Genomic DNA, 19623 nt, shown 5'->3' on the forward strand with positions numbered 1-19623 from the left:
AGGGTGTAGACGTTCGCTCAAGGCTCAGCGTATTCTATCTCCGAAGGATCGGCGCTGCCACTCGTCCGCTCCGGCAGAAACGTGCCGTGCAGTCGTCCACATTCAGCTGTCTTACAGGTTCGCGAACCCGCTTACTTCGCAGAGAAAGTTCGCAGACTGCGAGGGAAGGCACCCACCGTTCACCTGCCCCGAGGCGAGTGGACTAGGTTCGGGGCGCCGATTTGAGAAAGTAACGATCGTACTCGAAATCCACGAGAACGCGGTAGTGTTGGACACCGAAGCAAACATTTCCTGCGACGGCTGCAGACGAAAATTTTATTGGTGAAAATTTCTGTGAAGAGGATCAGAGGTGGTTGCGTACTGTTTATCATCACAAAACTGAACAACAAAGTAACAGATTATATTACCCTCTACGTCTTGTCCGATGATAGAATAAGAAGTGGGAGTCGATATGGAAGTTATAGCGGATCCATTACTGGAGACAGAGGTTAAAAGAGCTTTGGAACTGTTGAGATTAAATAAGGCAGAAAGGATAGCAAACATTCCTTTGGAATTTCTAAAATTACTGAGGGAAGTGACAGCCAAAAAACTGTTCAAACTGGTGTGCTCAATACATAGAGACCGATGACATACCGGCAGACTTTAGCAAAATATCATCCACACAGTTCCGTAGCAGGTAAGTGTGAAAGCCATCGCACAGTCAACTTGGCCGCTCATTGGTCCAAGTTGCTGACAATAATAATATACAGAAGAATCGAAAGGAGAACTGAGGTATTGTTAGATGTCGATCATTTTCGCTTTAGTGAAGGTAAAGGCACCAGAGGCAGTTCTGAGTTTGCCCGTATAACGAGAGTAAGACTTAAAAAATATCAAAATAACTTCGTAGCATTTATCGATCAAAAGGAAAAGCGTTCGACAATATAAAATGGTACAATATGTTCGAAATCATAAGAAAAATGGGAGTAACCTGTAGAGAAAGATGGGTAATATAGACTGTCTTAAAGAAAAAGAAATAAACCGCAACATCAAGAAGGAGCTCTCTGACATAACGAATGCTAGAATCATATATTAATACCTTCAGCTGCTGACGGGCGTTGATACACATCAACGGGGACAGGTGAAAATGTGCGCCCCGGCCGGGACTCGAACCCGGGATCTCCTGCTTACATGGCAGACGATCTATCCATCTTTTTTTTTGTATTTTTGCCCGTTGTTGATTGTTGGGTTTGGTCGTTGCTGACGACACATGATATCCGTTAAAGATCGTTTGTTGATCCTTCCACTCAGTTTTTTGACTGTAGAGGCCAACCAGCTTCCTGACCGAACACGCTCTGAGGTACCGTGCCGGCAAAATTGAGAGCCAAATACGATACCCCTGTACCACAGCTAGTAATCCATCTGAGTCACCGAGGGCACAGAGGATAGTGCGATTGCAGGGACTATCTCGCGCACGCCTCCCACGAGACCCATATTCTCACTATGTATGTCCGCACACTACTTTCGTAGTGTCCTACCCCAACACACTCGTTACTCGTGGATGACATTATTACCAACTCCCGTAAGAGTTCAGGGAATATGTGTGCATCCGCACAGAAGAAGAAGGTCACGGCCGGTATAGCCAGAACTATATACTTATATGGATTTGGTGTCCGGTCTTTCGGACATGTCCGAAAGAACAGACACCATATCCATGTAAGTATATAACGAATGTTGGTAGGCGCCTTCCCACAGCTGAAACATGATGTCTATTCAAATTTCGTGCCAGTCGCATAAAAGTGGTGCTAGTAGACGATCAATTCGAATTACAAAATGATCTAAAAATGGTTCAAATGGCTCTGAGCACTATGCGACTTAACTTCTAAGGTCATCAGTCGCCTAGAACTTAGAACTAATTAAACCTAACTAACCTAAGGACATCACACACATCCATGCCCGAGGCAGGATTCGAACCTGCGACCGTAGCGGTCGCTCGGTTCCAGACTGAAGCGCCCAGAACCGCACGACCACTCCGGCGGCAAAATGATCTAGAGAGAATTTCTGTATGGTGCGGAAAGTGGCAATTGGCACTAAACGAAGAAAAGTACGAGGTCATCCACATGAGTACTAAAGGAAATCCGATAAATTTTGGGTATACGATAAATCGCACAAATCTAAGGGCTGTCCATTCGACTAAATACCTAGTAATTACAATTACGAGCAACTTAAATTGGAAAGACCACACAGATAATACTATGGGGAAGGCAGAACACTTAGAGGATGCGACACACCCACTAAAGAGACAGCCTACATTACACTTGTCCGTCCTCTGCTGAAATATTGCTTCGTGGTGTGAGATCCTTACCAGGTAGAATTGACGGAGGACATACGAAAAGTGCGAAGGTCAGCTCGTTTCGTGTTATCGCGCAATAGGGGTGAGAGTGTCATTGATATGAAACGCGAGTTGGGTTGGCATGCACTGAAACAAAGGCGGTTTTCTTTGCGGCGAGATCTGTTTACGAAATTTTAATCACCAATGCGACAATATTTTGTTGACACTGAGCTACGTAGGGAGAAATGATCATCATAGTAAAATAAGAGCTCGAGCGGAAAGATTTAGGTGTTCCTTTTTCCCACGTGCCATTCTAGAGTGGAATGGTGGAGAAGTAGTATGAAAATGGTTCGATGAACCCTCTGCCAGGCAGTTAAGTGTAAATTACAGAGTAGCCATGTAGTTGTAGATGTAGATGTAGACTATGAGGATGCAAACCAGAATTTCTTTAAATCCACGTTCTAACGGTTGTGAGCGTTAATTACCTTTGAGATTGGACGTGGTGAAATTAGGTTAGTCAAGAATACCGTTAGGGCGACAAAGACGCCATTATCAACATCTCACTGAGTTTGAACAAGGTCGTGTACCACGACTACGACAAACTGGATGTTCCTTCTGATGCAATGAAGAAAGACTTGGCAGGAACGTAGCCACTGTACATGAATGCTGACAGTGTACGTCACAAGAATGGCTCTGAGCACTATGGGACTTAACTTCTGAGGTCATCAGTCCCCTAGAACTTAGAACTATTTAAATCTAACTAACCTAAGGACAACACACACACCCATGCGCGAGCCAGGATTCGAACCTGCGACCGTAGCAGTCGCTCGGTTCCAGACTGTAGCGCCTAGAACCGCTCGGCCACTCCGGCCGGCCGTCACAAGAATGAACAGTCGTAAGACTGGGCTCCGGACGGCCACGTGACACTGCCTAGACGGAAGACACAGTTGGGAAATACATCCAACAGCTAAATGAGGTCGTATGGAACAGGTTCTTCTCTGATACAAGCGACGATCGAAAACTTTCCGTCTCGGGTCTTGGCTGCAGCGTTTAGGCAACTTAGCGCGACTCCGATGCAGGTATATAAGCACCGACATCTAAGCTAGGGGTTAGTGTGGCATTCGTGTCTTCCCGACGTGCTTGCGGTATCTGCGCAAACATGACTTATGGCGACATTATTACCATATCCATCCAAACAGAACCAATGAGCTGTTATTCATTTCTTGGTTGCCGAAGGGCGAACACCAGTACAGGTCCATTGGATAATAAGGAGTGTGCAAATCATTCCGAGATCTGGTTGACAGTAGCCCGTTCGGCAGCAGATTTACAATCTCTGCGTCTTCATGTCTTCTTCATCATTTCCGTGTGGAAGCTACAGCCGACGTATTTTATAATCTGATCGATAAACTCCAGACGTGGTCTTCCTCTCCCAGTGACGTATCACTCCATTATTGTGTTTAGGACTCCCTCATGTTTCAATAAATGACCAATAATCTGAAGTGTTATGATATTGTCACATTGTCTCCTTTTCTCCGTCACTTGTTTTTTCGACTTCGTAATTTGTGATGTTATTAGACCATTTGATTTCCAGGATGCGCCTATAACACCACACACACCTACATAAATTCAGCCCTTTTCTCTCCTCAGTGTCAAGAGTCGAGTTTTGACAGCCATACAGTGCTACAAAACGCTTTCAGAAACCTCTTTCTGATTTGTGGTCTGTTACTTTTAGAGGGTTAATGTCTTCTTATTTTTACCGGGGGCATTTTTTGGTTGGGCAATTCTGCATCTTCCATCTCTAATCATTTTGCTTCCTCAAGTCGGTAGCGTAAAATTAAATGGCATTGCTAAGCTGTATCCCATGAGTAGAACGCTCGCACTGCAAGGCATAAAAAGGAGACATTTTCAGTCTTTTAACCAGCTGTTCTTTCACATTCAGGGTCATTTCTTCGATCCTACGTCGCACACTGTTGTTTATTCGATGACTGTCTTTTCCAAAATCAGTTCTGTCTGCTTTAAGAATAGAAGGTTTGATTGTATGAGACATTTTGGTTTTTGCTGTTAAGAGACAAATTTCGTATGATCCTTCAATAACTTTCTCATTTTTCTGCTGAAAGTTCCCAGTAGTGTACAGTTTCATGCCAGTGAAAGATTTTCTGCTTCCGACAAAAAAACTCGTTTGGTTTATTTCTCAATGCCGGGTAGGTTGTCGTCAGATGACGTTCCGGATGCACAGGCCGCACCGAGTCGTTACTGAGGACGTTATGACACACAACACACTGTCTTTTTCGATGATCGTGAATCCATAGTTGATACGTTCTTCGTTATACAATCTTCTTTTAGTACAATCTTCCACTCAGCGAACAAAAGCAATAAAAATACTGTTTACTTTTACAGAGCAAAATATGCGTAATGCTGAGTTAATCATGCAGAACGCTGATTCAAGAACGTGTTGTTCAGCGACTTGGTGACGTGCGAGGTGATGCCAATGCTGTCAGCTCTACAAAAAACGCACTCTCTAACTGTAAGAAGAGTATGAAATTTTTGACTTGACAGACCGCATGTTTCTGCTTTCTTATGAGCTTCCTTCCACTCCCCCTCCCCCCTCCACACTGTCCTCGCTCCCGAGGGTGGCCACGCCCCCAGATTGAGTCTAATGCCAGCCGCCCAACCTTACTTCCACAACTTGTATTCTTCGTTCATTTCCAGCACTTTTATCTAATAAGGAACCCCTTGAGTAGGGAGGCCGCAAGTTCAGTCTATAGTAAGGCTCGTTTCAAAATGTTGTGTTAACAATTACGACACGAAAAATATTAGCTCCTAATGACTCAAGATGTGAGTCTGAAGGGTGACAGAAAATGAGTGTGCTGGAGGTGCAGAGATCAACCTTCTACAGGATGTATGTATTACACTTCACAAAATGGATATCGTCGACGTTCAAGAAATGTTTGAAACAAACTTTTGACTTGCAGAAAGTCTCCCAGCATGAAGATCGAAGGCAAACACCTCAGGAATTACAGTTCACGACGTTCAGGTAGGTATCCGCTCTTAAAGACTGCGTACACAATCACATTGGTGTGATGGGGTTATGAGAAATGAAATGTGATGACCTGCAACCGAATGCGAAACAGTGTAACGTGGAGCTTTTTCGTGAAACTGGTTATTCTTTAGGGCCTAACTGCAGATAGTGCTGTAATATATATTACAGGCAAGGAAAAAAATCCAGAGGTTTAATTTGTTCAGTGGTTCTAGGTAGTATCAACTGCAATGTCACACACTTTTCAGGAGGGATAGTTTGGTCTAATAGACCATGATTTTTACAAGCAGACCTGGAATTAAGAAAAAGCAAGTTATTTTCACCAGCTATTGGCCAATAGTACTGCTCATACCACAGATGTAGTTATCTTACGCCCATTTCTCCCCTCCCTCGTTTGCTGTGACTTAAAGATTCCCTACTGCCCTTACAAGATCACGCGTACGTGAAAGAATCGTGGGGGGGGGGGGGGGGGGGGCAGAGCAGCTCTAACTTCTCGCATGGCCGTGCGGTTAAAGGCGCTGCAGTCTGGAACCGCAAGACCGCTACGGTCGCAGGTTCGAATCCTGCCTCGGGCATGGATGTTTGTGATGTCCTTAGGTTAGTTAGGTTTAACTAGTTCTAAGTTCTAGGGGACTAATGACCTCAGCAGTTGAGTCCCATAGTGCTCAGAGCCATTTGAACCATTTTTTTAACTTCTCGCAGCATAATAAACAGCTTTCCAACCAATATAACATCCAGATCAACAGTCAACATAATTGTGTACAAATGCGATAAGGCATTGATGTCAGCTGATACAACCCTCATGGTACCTCTAATTTTCAGGTTTGCCTTCATATGTGTTTCCTCCTCAAATCACGATTGGTTGGAGTTGAAAACAAATTCATTATTGAATGATGGTATAAGTTTGTTTAGTCAGTTTAAAACTCGGGATTTTTCCCTTTCGCGTGCAAGTACTCTACCACTTGCTCGCGAAAGGCCAAGATCCCGAGTTCGAATCTCGGTCCGGAAGTTTCATATCAGCTCACACTGCACTGCAGAGTGAAAATTTCATTCTGAAAGCCTGTTTTGCTTATCTGCAAATTCTCGGGCCGATTTCGCAGTTTGCTGTGCACTGACCAGTTGACGCTTTGTTCGAAACTTCGTTATCTTACACCTTCCAATTCTGTAACACTGTAGAAGTTATGGAACCATCAACCTCTTCTCTTGAAATCACTGTAAACATGACGAGCGTAAACTATGATGTGCATAACGTAGTGAGTCACTATCATGCATATCCCATAAAATGTATCGAACATCCTTGCGAAAACCAATTTCTGTAACATGTGCGACTTGTCCACCCTTCAATATCCGTAGTTTTCCTAATGCACTACACAGTTATATTGCTGAGGACTTAATCGAAATTTGTTCGTCATTCCTTTTTGACTCTGCCGTGGTTGATCTTCCATAATGCAATTATTTCCGTACCCGTTCCTTGGACAGCGATTGTCCTTTACTTCGCATTATTGCAGACTGGATTTGCGGCTCCTTGTGCGACAAGGATGATGAAGTACATGACTCGACACCTGTCTCAATATCACTTCGCTTATTAAGCACGTATCGTCATCATTTTACTCCTGATGTAATAGTCTGCACATTCGAGCGTATCCGACACCACACATTTGAACCGTCGTAAAAATTGCTGTTTTGAAGAGCGCGCCGCAGCGTGTAGTGCGAAGCAGTCGCCCTCCGTTTCTGGCGGTGGCGCCGCTGTGGCAGTCGCAGCTTTGTTGTCTCCCTCTGGTGGGAAAGGGGAAAGGTTGCCTGTTCACGTGCATTTAAGGGGCGCTATGAGCTCGCCAGGGGGTCAGTTGGTCAGCCGGGTCAATGTGGGGAAGTCGTCGGGAGTGCCAGTATGTGTTAGGCTGCCAGTCTGCTCGAGTTTGTTCAGGCAATGGTCATTGGCGGTTGGATCGATCGGTTGGTCGGACGCGCACTGGGACACAAGATGACTTGTCCGCCTTGAGCGTCGGCGCATGTGAGGTCGCCACGTCAGTCCAGTGGGCCGCGCCGTATAGCGAGGGGTAGTGACTTCGCGGTCGACACGAGAGCAACAGGAGTCAACCCACGACATCGGTCTGGCCGGTGCGAGCTGCGACGCCGTGAGACGGGAGATCGGCGCGCCTTCCTGCGTCCGTTGAAGCGGCTGGCAGCGGACGGTTCGGAAGAGCGTTTTGGGGGTGCTGCGCCAGGTCTTCGCCAGATATCGCAGTTTATTAGAAGTTAAGTGATTCGTGATATGTTGTTTCATTTACTTGATAAATTCTACTTGTTTTCTTAGTCAGTCTCTCGTCCCCAGCTTGCTTATCTGTCTCCAGTCCGCATTTGCTAGACAGTTAGTGTGTTTCTGCCTGTCTGTCACTCTGCCGTATGTTAATAGCTGCCTCTGTCATGTTTGTCGGATTCGGTGTTAACGAATTTATTGCTTGAAGTGTAACGGCCGAATTCCTGAAATGTGTTTTTATCTTGCCTATCATCTTGAGAGGCGGTATATGTGTAATGTAGAGCATGTTTGGCCAACCTTGTATATTTTAGGTAAGACTGCATTTCACGGGTTTTATTTAAATGGTCATTTTAGTATATAAAATTGCCACCCTTCCAACGCAAGAGGTTTTTTTTTTAATCAAGTTGCACTTTCGGTGGAAAGTTAATTTTTTAATGTTAGTGTTTTGTACCATTTCCATCCCTCCTACGGGGTGCATAGTTTGTGTGCTTGTGTGAATTGTTAAAAATTTTACTTTAAGGTAATCTGGTGTGTTGCAGATTTGCACCAGTGTAGTCTTTCAGAGGTTGTTGTGAACGGTCGTGACTACGGCCGTGTCAAAAGGGATCGGCAACGTTCTCAGCCCGAAAGCTCATACAGGCAAAAATCTGTTCTTTCTGCCTCTGAATAAATTGTAACTTCACTTTCCTTTTATATTTAGAGAAGAAGGTTGACAATATATATAATTTGCTTCAAGATCATACTCTATGTTTATAAACAAAACAGTTAATAAATATGCTACTGATTGACAACTAAAGTTGTTTCTAATAGTTGGCTCCCTGTCCCTGAGAACTAGCTGAAGAGTGGTGACTCTAAGGAAAACTGAATTTTGACCGAAAAATGAATACTGATAGAAATTTACCCCTTACACATTTTGAATCTACGTATTACAAGGTGTCACAATAAATATTTGCAACTAAAACAAATACATTAAATGAACAGTATCTGTATGCATTTTACTGGAACCTTACTCAGCGACCACATTTCCCAACCTAACAGCCTAAAGTGACCAGTGCGGAGACACATATTCCGAAAATGGACAGCAATCCTCTTTCCCCTGAAGGAACGCCATCGACATGGCGTCTTCCATTAAGTGCAAACACTTTCCTGTTCTTGGCCTTCTTGTTCACGTTCTTTATGGAACACGCTCCATAAGAGTCCCCTGATCTTTTTACCACCTGCTGCATCTCTTCTTTTTTTTGTGCGATTTCTTTTCAGTGTATTACGTGGAAAGCGAAGTTCCTTTGCTGCTGTAGAAGAAGACGCCTTATAATTGTTTACCGCATCAAATTTTCCGTCGCAACACGGTCTCACGTTTGCTGTTCTTATTTATGGACGTTTTTTCTAGGCATCTTGATGCTCCAGTATTACAAAGAATATCAAGTGGCTGCAGCAGAACATTTCAATCAGATTTTCGTATTAGGCAAAATAAAACAAAACATAGATGGTTGTAAATGACTTTAATAAATTAATTAATTAAAAGTCATCACAAAGAGTTAGAATGACAGCTTTGTGCGTAAAAGGATTTAGAGGTCAGTCTGTAGTGTTATGTGTGACACATGGATATATGTCACTCTTCCTGCAGCAAACGGATTAGAAATTAACTCTTGGGAGAAGTGGGCACGTGGCCTCCTTTCCCGACAATTAGAGTGGTCAAATTTCCCGATCGGACGCCATTTGGGCGTTAGTGGTACAAAGTTGAAGCTATCGAAGCGAAAAATATAACAAGAAACATTTGTATGTCAAAAGACGTTGATGTGGTAAACACGTTTGCCCCTGAGTATAAGTGAGGTAACAGGAGTAACATAGAGGACTTTCCTTACACGAGATTACTGAAAATCAGTCAAGCTTCTACTAAAAAGTAACCGAACGAGCTTCCTCTGTTAAACTCACTGACAACAATGATGGTGTATGTCAGAACTGTTTCGACCAGTTCTTAGCAGGCAGCAGCACTGCTCAGGACAAAAAAAGAAAAAAATGCAATTGCCGCCTTACACGCCCTCCCTTACTACACTCATGCTCATAAATTAAGGATAATGCTGATACATGGTGAAACAACGCTCTGGTGGCCGGTTGGCGGGTGTAAATCACCTCGGGGTATGACCATGCGGTGCATTTGACCTGCGGTCGTCGCACGGTGGCGCTAGCAGCAGTCCACATACGCAGAGGTGTGTTAGTGCATGTCAGACTACGGTGCAGCGAGTAAGTGTGCAGACGGTTTCAGCTGTGCTAATGGTGACAGTGTGTTGAAAATGGGTCAAGCAACACATATCGATGAAGTTATGAGGGGTAGAATGTTAGGGCGACTGGAGGCTGGTCAAACACAGCAGGTCGTAGGACGGGCCCTCCGTGTGCCACAAAGTGTGATCTCAAGATTATGGCAACGATTCCAGCAGACAGGAAATGTGTCCAGGCGCTACAGTACGGGACGTCCACCGTGAACAACATCACAAGAAGACCTATATCTCACCATCACCACCCACAGACGGCCACGGAGTACTGCAGGCAGCCTTGTTCAGGACCTTGCCGCAGCCATTGGAACAGTTGTCTCCAGGCACACGGCTTACAGACGACTGAACAGACATGATTCATTCGCCCGGAGACCTGCAAGGTGCATTCCACTGACCCCTGGTTACAAGAGAGCTCGTAAAGCCTGGTGTCAAGAATACAGTACATGGTCATTGGAACAGTGGTCCTAGGTTATGTTCAAGGACGAGTCCACGTATAGTCTGACAGTGATTCTTCCCGGGTTTTCATCTGGCGTGAACAAGGAACCAGATACCGACCCCTTAATGTCCTTGAAGGGGACCTGTATGGAGGTCGTGGTTTGATGGTGTGGGGTGGGATTATGATTGGTGCACGTACATCCCTGCATGTCTTTGACAGAGCAACTGTAACAGGTCAAGTGTTTCGGAACGTCATTTTGCACCAGTATGTCCGCTTTTTCAGGGATGCAGTGGGTCCCATCTTCCTCCTGATGGATGATAACGCACAGCACCACCGAGCTGCCATGGTGGAGGAGTACCTCGAAACAGAAGATATCAGGCGAATGGAGTGGCCTGCCTGTTCTCCAGACCTAAAGCCCATCGAGCACGTCTGGGATTAGTGATGGGCTAAACTGCGATTTTCCGATATCAGTGATTTCTGTGAATGCTACGTTTCAGTATCTGTTATTCTTAACTGTGATTTGTCGCAGTTAAGAGTCGCAGTTAAGGAACCTAAGTCGCGTATCCCTCCGCCTCTGCTATTTCTACAACTTCCGCGATTTCTGCGACTTCTGCTACTTCTGCGACTTCTGCGATTTCTGCTACTTCTGCGATTTCTGTGACTTCTGCTACTTCTGCTATTTCTGTGACTCCTGCGATTTCTGCGACGTACCACCGTATGAAAAAGTTACATCTGTCCACACAGAAAATTGCATCTCAACAAACCTGTCATTGGTAAGTATGTTTTACGTTTATTCTTCCGTTGGCTTTAATTTGTATTAAAGAAACAACTGTGAAAATATTAATAGTGTAATTAATATGTAAGTAGCCGCACAGTACCGTAATAGCTCGTGTTTAGAAAATGAATTCTAACATATTGTTATGTTCATAGGTACCTGAACTACATTTCAGTCACTCAGTAAAGTGATAATTCAAAATATCATTGTCAACAGATCTGAAGAAATTGCCAGTCTTTAGACCGTTTTCGTCAGACGAGAGGTTAGTTTCTAAGCGTTTTGATGGACTCAGTTACTTCAGTGAGATCGTTCTTGCGAATGTGATATAGCAAATATTAGCAAATGTGATATAGCAAATATTAGCAATCTACTCTGTCAATTATATTGCTAGTAATTAGTGACAGCAAAAATTGTTTAATAATCCTTGTGTTTTTGCAGACGCAGTTCTGACTGATTACTGGTTGCTGTACATATCTATCCACATCACGGCTGTTGAGAGAGACTCGTGAAGATTCAGGACAGCTCTTAGAAGATTTGCAGTTTAAAAGTGAAATAATTATGAAATAAGTGTGTGACTGATTAAAGTGTTTTATTGAAGTTGTTGTGCGATTTTACAGGAATAATAAATGTTAAATACATTGAGTGAATAATAAAAATCTCATTTTCCACATGTTAAGCCGTCCTATACCCGTAATTTTCCGCCACTTATTTATTGGTAAACACTTGGATACCGACGTGCCGCCCCCCCCCCCCCCTTTCTCCACAATCTTGGTGTGACACTGACCTGTAACATATCCCGAAGTCTACAATATGCATTTTGAGGCTGTTGATATGAAAGTGGGAAGTACAGATCTCCCAGTTAAATCAGGAATAGCTTAAGTGCATTACTTGAAAGTGACACAGGAAAAGCTTACTTATGTAGGTGGTAGTACTGTCGGCAAAAAGTTCTAGTGTGTGAAGTTGCCATGTAGAACACCAGGTGTAAAACTTTTCTCCCGAGTCTTGAACTGTGTCGGAACAAAAGTGAGGCATTCATATGACTGTTTTCATTTCTCTACACTTATACAGATGTCTGAGTTCTGCTGTGTTAACATTGCAAAGTCCTGTAGGCATGTGAAGTATTAACAAAAACTGTCATATTGGAAGCAGAATCAAACACATTTGTTACGTTACTTGATATTTTCAGGAGAAAAAGGCAATGTTGCTTCTTATTAATATAATACATTCAGAGTCCCAGCAGTATTTGACCAACCATAACTGATGCTGAAGTGCATGTCGTCATATAATATGAAGGGCTTATTTCAATAGTGGTACAAGTCCATTACCTACACTTTTCTGTCTATAATGCTTCTGAAATTAGTGATCCAAACAAACATAAATAAAGGTTCATCTCTAGCAAGAAGCCATATGCTTGAATATTTCTGGTATCTCAACTGCAGATTTTTCAGCGCTCATTTAACTTTACGACTCTATATCTCAAAATTAACAAAAATGGACTTGTACCACTATTGAAATAAGCCCTTCATATGCACACACAGCACATCGATCTCGTGAGGCACAAGGCTCTCATAACGAAGTACGTACGTCGGTCAACAGATGACACTAGGAAAAGTATGTTAACTGCGCTTTTTAGTTGCTACTTGCGACTCTTAGTTGCGATTTGTCACAGAAATCGCAGTTTGACTCGGTAGCGAATAGCGTAGTATGAACTTTGCTCAACAGATGGCAGTGCTAACTGCGCTTTTTAGTTGCTACTTGCGACTCTTAGTTGCGACTTGTCACGGAAATCGCAGTTAGACTCCATAGCGTACCGCAGAGATAGGCGTAGTACGAACTTTGACCCACAGATGGCACTGTTAACCGCGCTTTCTAGTTGCTACTTGCGACTCTTAGTTGCGACTTGTCACGGAAATCGCTGTTAGACTCCATAGCGTACCGCAGAGATGGACGTAGTACGAACTTCGGCCAACAGATGCCACTGTTAACCGCGCTTTTTAGTTGCAGAAAGCAGTGCTAAATTCGACCAATAGATGGCTCACGTCTTTGAATGTGAAATACTACTTGCGACTGCTAACTGTGACTGAAATCGCAGTTAGATTCTGTAAAGTTGCTACTGTGATATCTGTGACTTCTCAGTCACTGTGATGTCTAACAGATACGCGATTTCCTGCCCGCCACTATCTGGGATGCTCTCGGTCGACATATCGCTGAACGTCTTCAAACCCCTACGACACTTCAGGAGCTCCGACAGGCACTGGTGCAAGAATGGGAGGCTATACTCCAGCAGCTGCTCGGCCTTCTGATCAAGAATATGGCAACCCTTTGTGCGGCCTGTGTATGTGTGCATGGTGATCATATCCCTTATTGATGTCGGGGTACATGCGAAGGAAACAGTGGCGTTTTGTAACGCGTATGTTTCGGAACGGTTTTCTCAACTTATCACCAATACCGTGGACTTACAGATTGTGTCGTGTGTGTTCCCTATGTGCCTATGCCATTCGCGCTAATTCTGTGCAGTGTCACTTTGTGTGGCACCACATTCTGTAGTTATCCTTAATTAATGTGTATTTGTTGTTACTGCAGCAAAAATTACTCATTTGTTTCTTTCCTTTCCTTTCTTTCATTACCTGCACAAGAAAGTGCTTTGAAGATTCTGGGGAAGACAACTGCTTGGACATGGTCTCAAAGATTACAATATTCCTAGTAAGAATGGTAAAGGTTTGTATCTACAAGGCCTGACTGATGTAGGCGAAGTTAAACACAGAAGACCAGAGGATAGAAAGAATCCCAAAGTAGTCACAAGTGCCACTCTCTCTTACCACATACTTATAGGATGTGATCGGAAGAAGGTGTGCATGAAATCATTTCTTTCAATTCTTTTCTGTCAGCGAGAAACGGTCCAGAAGAATCAGAGATCTAAAAATGATTGGATTTGCTCCAGAAAAGAAAAGAGGAAGAGGTATTATTAGATCTCCAGCGACTGAAATTCATGAAGCTTTTCACGATCATATTAGGTTTTTCCCATTGCATGAATCGCGTTACTTTTAGAAAAACATCGCTGCTTGTGCCCTCACCTAGCGCTAAAATCGTGGTAAAATGGAAATGAGCGTTTGGCGTCATTGGCCGGGAGGCCCCTTGCGGGGCAGGTCCGGTCGCCTTGGTGCAGGTCTTATTACAATCGACGCCACATTGGGCGACCTGCGCGCTGGATGGGGATGAAATGATGATGAAGACAACGCCAGTCCTTGAGCGGAGAAAATCTCCGACCCAGCCGGGAATCGAACCTAGGCCCGTAGGACGGCAATCCGTCACGCTGACCACTCGTGGCGGACAAAATCATGGTAGAAACTGTCCAGAGATAAATATCCTGAATTCGGAACTGTTTCATACTACACGTACTGGAATGCTACACATTTCATAGGGCTCAGGTAAACATATGCTGTGCCTGCGAAGGTAAAGGGTGAGTGTCGGGCGGTAACGCGTTCGCGTCGCTCGGTATTGAGGCCCGCCTCGCTGATTCACCCTGCGAATGGACAGGTGGCCGCTCCTTCGGGGACCGAGCAGGAACACGTGGGCAAGGTTCGCTAGTTATTAGGAGCGCCAGTGTTAGCCGCATTATGGAGCCCCTTAGAAAGACAGCGTGCAGGGCTGGAAATAAACCCAATGAGTTCTCAGTAGGTGCCTCATCCGGGAGGTGGGGGCAGCCTTGCCTGCGGCTTTCGAGCGTACAGGGTGCAGTCGTCTGCAAGTTGTGGCTCATGTCGGCACCAAGACGCCTGTCGCATGGGTTCTGAGGCGATCCTCAGTTCTTACAGGCGGCTGGCGGAGGTGGTGAAGGCTGCTGGCCCCGTCCGCGGCTTGCAAACAGAACTCGTAATTTGGAGCTTCGTTTCCAGAGTTGATCGGGGTCCTCTGGTTTGGAGCCGAATGGAAGGTCTCAACCAAAGACTTCGTTGTCTCTGTGACGGTCTTAGCTGGTGTTTTCTAGATCTGCTTTACCTGGTGGGGATTTGTAGGACTCTCCTTGACAGGTCAGGGGTAAACTAGACAAAGGAAGCAGCTACTCGGGTAGTAGATTACTTGTGGAGTGCACATGGGCGGTGCTCTGATGAACACTCGCCAGTCGATACACATGTAGGAAAATCAGACCACTTTCAGAGTAAAGACAGTTCGACTAAAATTTTTATTAGCAAATTATCAAAGTATTCGTAACAAAGTTCCAGAATTTACTGCGCTCCAGGAAAATTCTCAATCTCAAATCATTCTCGGCGCTGAGAGCTGGCTAAAACCCGAAGTAAAAAGCTCTGAGATGTCTAGCGAGTCTTACAATGTTTATCGGAAAGACAGATTAGACGCCGTAGAAGGGAGAGTGTTCAGTGAAGTCGACAAAATTATTGTCTCTACTGAGGTGGAAACTGAATGTGACAGTGGAGTTATGCGGTCGCGCATAACTTGGATTACCACATTAACTGTTGGATGTTTTCAAAGGAAGTCTACTGTTAGTTGTGCATAAATACTCAGATTATGCAGTACTCGTTGGTGGACACTTTAACCTACCTGAGCTGGCACGCTGGCTATTTTTTTTTTTTTTTTAAAATCACCCACCTTCTCAGTACTCGCCACGATGTCAATATCTAGATCGGATTGGAGTCTCTGGTCGCCGCTGATGTCTGGCGAGTTGGCTTCCCGCGCGCCGCGAGGCGGACAGAACGATGAAGAAGGCGATTGCGGGGCGTGAGCTCTGGATTGTTCCTCAGAAGCGACGTCGGTGTAGGAGGGCAAGGCAGCTTGAAAAATGGAATTACACCTGACATATAGACAACATAACGCAGCGAGCATTAGAAGTTTTAAGCAATCTCATTAATATAGGCCACAAAAGATTCCACCTACCTCCCAACTTGGTCAAACTTTATCACAACAGTATCTTGACATCCTTAGTAGGATATGCGAGCGGGGCTGGGCACATAGGCTCACGAGCGTGGTGCCCGCCATGACTGTGAGAAGGGTGCAGCGGAATACGTTATTGCGGTCAAAAATGGTTCAAATGGGTCTGAGCACTATGGGACTTAACTTCTGAGGTCATCAGTCCCCTAGAACTACTTAAATCTAACTAACCTAAGGACATCACACACATCCGTGCCCAAGGCAGGATTCGAACCTGCGACCGTAGCAGTCGCGCGGTTCCAGACTGAAGCGCCTAGAACCGCTCGGCCACTCTGGCCGGCGTTATTGCGTTCTGTCAGAGCATACCGTACAACTGCCGGGGGGCCTTACTGGTAATAATGTGGTTATGTCCTCTGGACATAAAGATTCGAGAGAAGGCAGCCTGGTACTGGGTCACCAAGGGGAAAGTAGAAAGGACTAGGGAAATCATGGGAGTACAAGTAGGGGATAAGTATGCAATTAGAAGAAGGGGCGAGGAATTATGGCAACAGGAATGGGAAAATGAGGAAACGGGAAGAAGAGTATTCCAAACATCAGGGAGAGACTACAGATTGGCTACTTTGAGCCGAGCAGGGGTCTGCTGCACTTTATTACAGGACATTGGCCATATCCGACATATCTTTGTCGATTTGGCAACACCAGTGTGTGACTGTGGTGCTCCGGAAGGAACACCCGAACACATCGTATATGACTGCACGTTATAGGATGATGTGGCGCACGAACTCAGGACCCAATTACCGAATAGAGACACACATGCATTAATACGACGTGCCGAAACCTTCAATATCCTAAACAGTGCTCCGGAAGGAACACCCGTACACATCGTCTATGACCATGCGTCACATCATCGTATAACGTACAAACTCAGGACCCAGTTACCGAATAGAGACACACATGCATTAATACGACGTGCCGAGACCTTCAATGTCCTAAACAGTTTGGCAAACGAAATATCCCAAAAGATTACGAGGGATTTCATCAGCAACCAAAATGGTTAAAGACCAGAGATGAACCGGTCTAGACCGAGGTACACCTGCAAATAGCGACGAGCGCGGAACTGGCCGTCCGCCCTCACGGCCGGAACCCGCCGCGCTGCAGGACTAGGAAGGCAGGTGTATCATTCCCGACTTTGGAATTTCGCACTACATGTTAGAAAGTAGTTATAGTAGTTACAATGTAGAATTAGAACACTAACGCCACTAACACAGGTAGGGACTGCAGCGATCTTTAAGTAAATTGGCCAGCCCAGTGCCAGGGGCACGCTCACTGGGATTAGCTTGGTGAGCAGGCCACAAAAAAGTAGGTTTGTAGATCATCTGGCACAACTATAACGCTGCAGAGTAGATTCGTCTTAGTGTAGTTAACAAGATAGATTAACCTTGTCCATAGCATGTGCCAGTAATCTAATTTAAGTACAAGCTGCTTTTGCTATTGTATAATAAAAGGACCCACTAATTAGATAAGGTGGTGGGTTGTTGTGTATGACTATTAGTGTTAGTTGTTTTGAATTATTGTATCATTATCATTGTTTGCATTTGTATCATTATCTTGTGTTGTATCAAATAAAGACTTTTTTTTTAATGGATTATCTCTGCTCATCACGTGTTACTTTGACCACGCCCCCTTCCTTACAGTATATATGTCATCTCGGACGTCCGACCGGTCAATCTTGCCTCTGAAGATGTCCAGACAATCTTGGACGAAATGCCAGGAACAGAAGACTTTCTTGGACCACGACCTCACATCCCGAAAGGTTTACCAGCAGCCAAACAGAACCTTACCTGATGCCATTTTTGTCCCCAGTGGCGTCATTCCATTTACCATTGCCATCTAGCCTGTTTCTGCACATTCGTCAAAGGTAGGCGCAGAAGTGGACGACGCGAACGTAATCCGTGCCGTCATAAACGACGACGGACTGTCACCCCTGATAGCGTACGATGCGTCACGCTGTTCCACTGCTGCGCCAGAGCCGAGGAGGACACAGATTTCTCCTACAATGGCATGCTGGTGAGGTGTTGATCTTCCCGGGAGGGTGTTCTGAGTGGTGCGACCTGATCTATCTCGTTGTAATGTACGGCCTTCCGTGAATCATTCTGCACACGCCCGTTGCATTGCCGAAACACTTCGTCCCACATGGGCAGCAGTTTCCCAGTTGGATCACATTCTCTCATGCAAACATACTAATGTACATTTCTTGTGAATACGAACTTCCTGTCTCGAGTCGTTCAAGGTGTTCTGTTTTTTCTGAACATGAGAGTAAATTTCTAACAACAACAATATTTGGCCTATACGTAATCTCTTGACCTCCGAAATGCAATGGACATCTGCGCTCTGTTTCTGCACACGAACCGACGCCGTCAGGTTTATGTAAAGACTGGTCGTATTTTTTTTTAGTTCTAGCTAAATCATCATATCAGTCAATCAACCAACGACGAATGAGCTCAGCATACTCCGACCTGAACAGTTCATTAAAGTGAGTAACTAAGAGCCTAGTAGCATAAGCTCCGGATCTCTGGCTCGAATCTTGCTGCTGGCACTTTTTTCCATTCCCACGTAGTTCTAACACCAGGTTTATCTTAATTGTGCAGACTATGAATACCTAATGCTCATTTATTATTTTCGTAATATTTATCCTGAAAAAGAGAAACTTTTCTCGTAAGGCGATAGGAAATACACTCCTGGAAATTGAAATAAGAACACCGTGAATTCATTGTCCCAGGAAGGGGAAACTTTATTGACACATTCCTGGGGTCAGATACATCACATGATCACACTGACAGAACCACAGGCACATAGACACAGGCAACAGAGCATGCACAATGTCGGCACTAGTACAGTGCATATCCACCTTTCGCAGAAATGCAGGCTGCTATTCTCCCATGGAGACGATCGTAGAGATGCTGGATGTAGTCCTGTGGAACGGCTTGCCATGCCATTTCCACCTGGCGCCTCAGTTGGACCAGCGTTCGTGCTGGACGTGCAGACCGCGTGAGACGACGCTTCATCCAGTCCCAAACACGCTCAATGGGGGACAGATCCGGAGATCTTGCTGGCCAGGGTAGTTGACTTACACCTTATAGAGCACGTTGGGTGGCACGGGATACATGCGGACGTGCATTGTCCTGTTGGAACAGCAAGTTCCCTTGTCGGTCTAGGAATGGTAGAACGATGGGTTCGATGACGGTTTGGATGTACCGTGCACTATTCAGTGTCCCCTCGACGATCACCAGTGGTGTACGGCCAGTGTAGGAGATCGCTCCCCACACCATGATGCCGGGTGTTGGCCCTGTGTGCCTCGGTCGTATGCAGTCCTGATTGTGGCGCTCACCTGCACGGCGCCAAACACGCATACGACCATCATTGGCACCAAGGCTGAAGCGACTCTCATCGCTGAAGACGACACGTCTCCATTCGTCCCTCCATTCACGCCTGTCGCGACACCACTGGAGGCGGGCTGCACGATGTTGGGGCGTGAGCGGAAGACGGCCTAACGGTTTGCGGGACCGTAGCCCAGCTTCATGGAGACGGTTGCGAATGGTCCTCGCCGATACCCCAGGAGCAACAGTGTCCCTAATTTGCTGGGAAGTGGCGGT

The sequence above is a fragment of the Schistocerca piceifrons genome, chromosome 9 (assembly GCF_021461385.2).
Source record: "Schistocerca piceifrons isolate TAMUIC-IGC-003096 chromosome 9, iqSchPice1.1, whole genome shotgun sequence".
NCBI lineage: Eukaryota > Metazoa > Arthropoda > Insecta > Orthoptera > Acrididae > Schistocerca > Schistocerca piceifrons.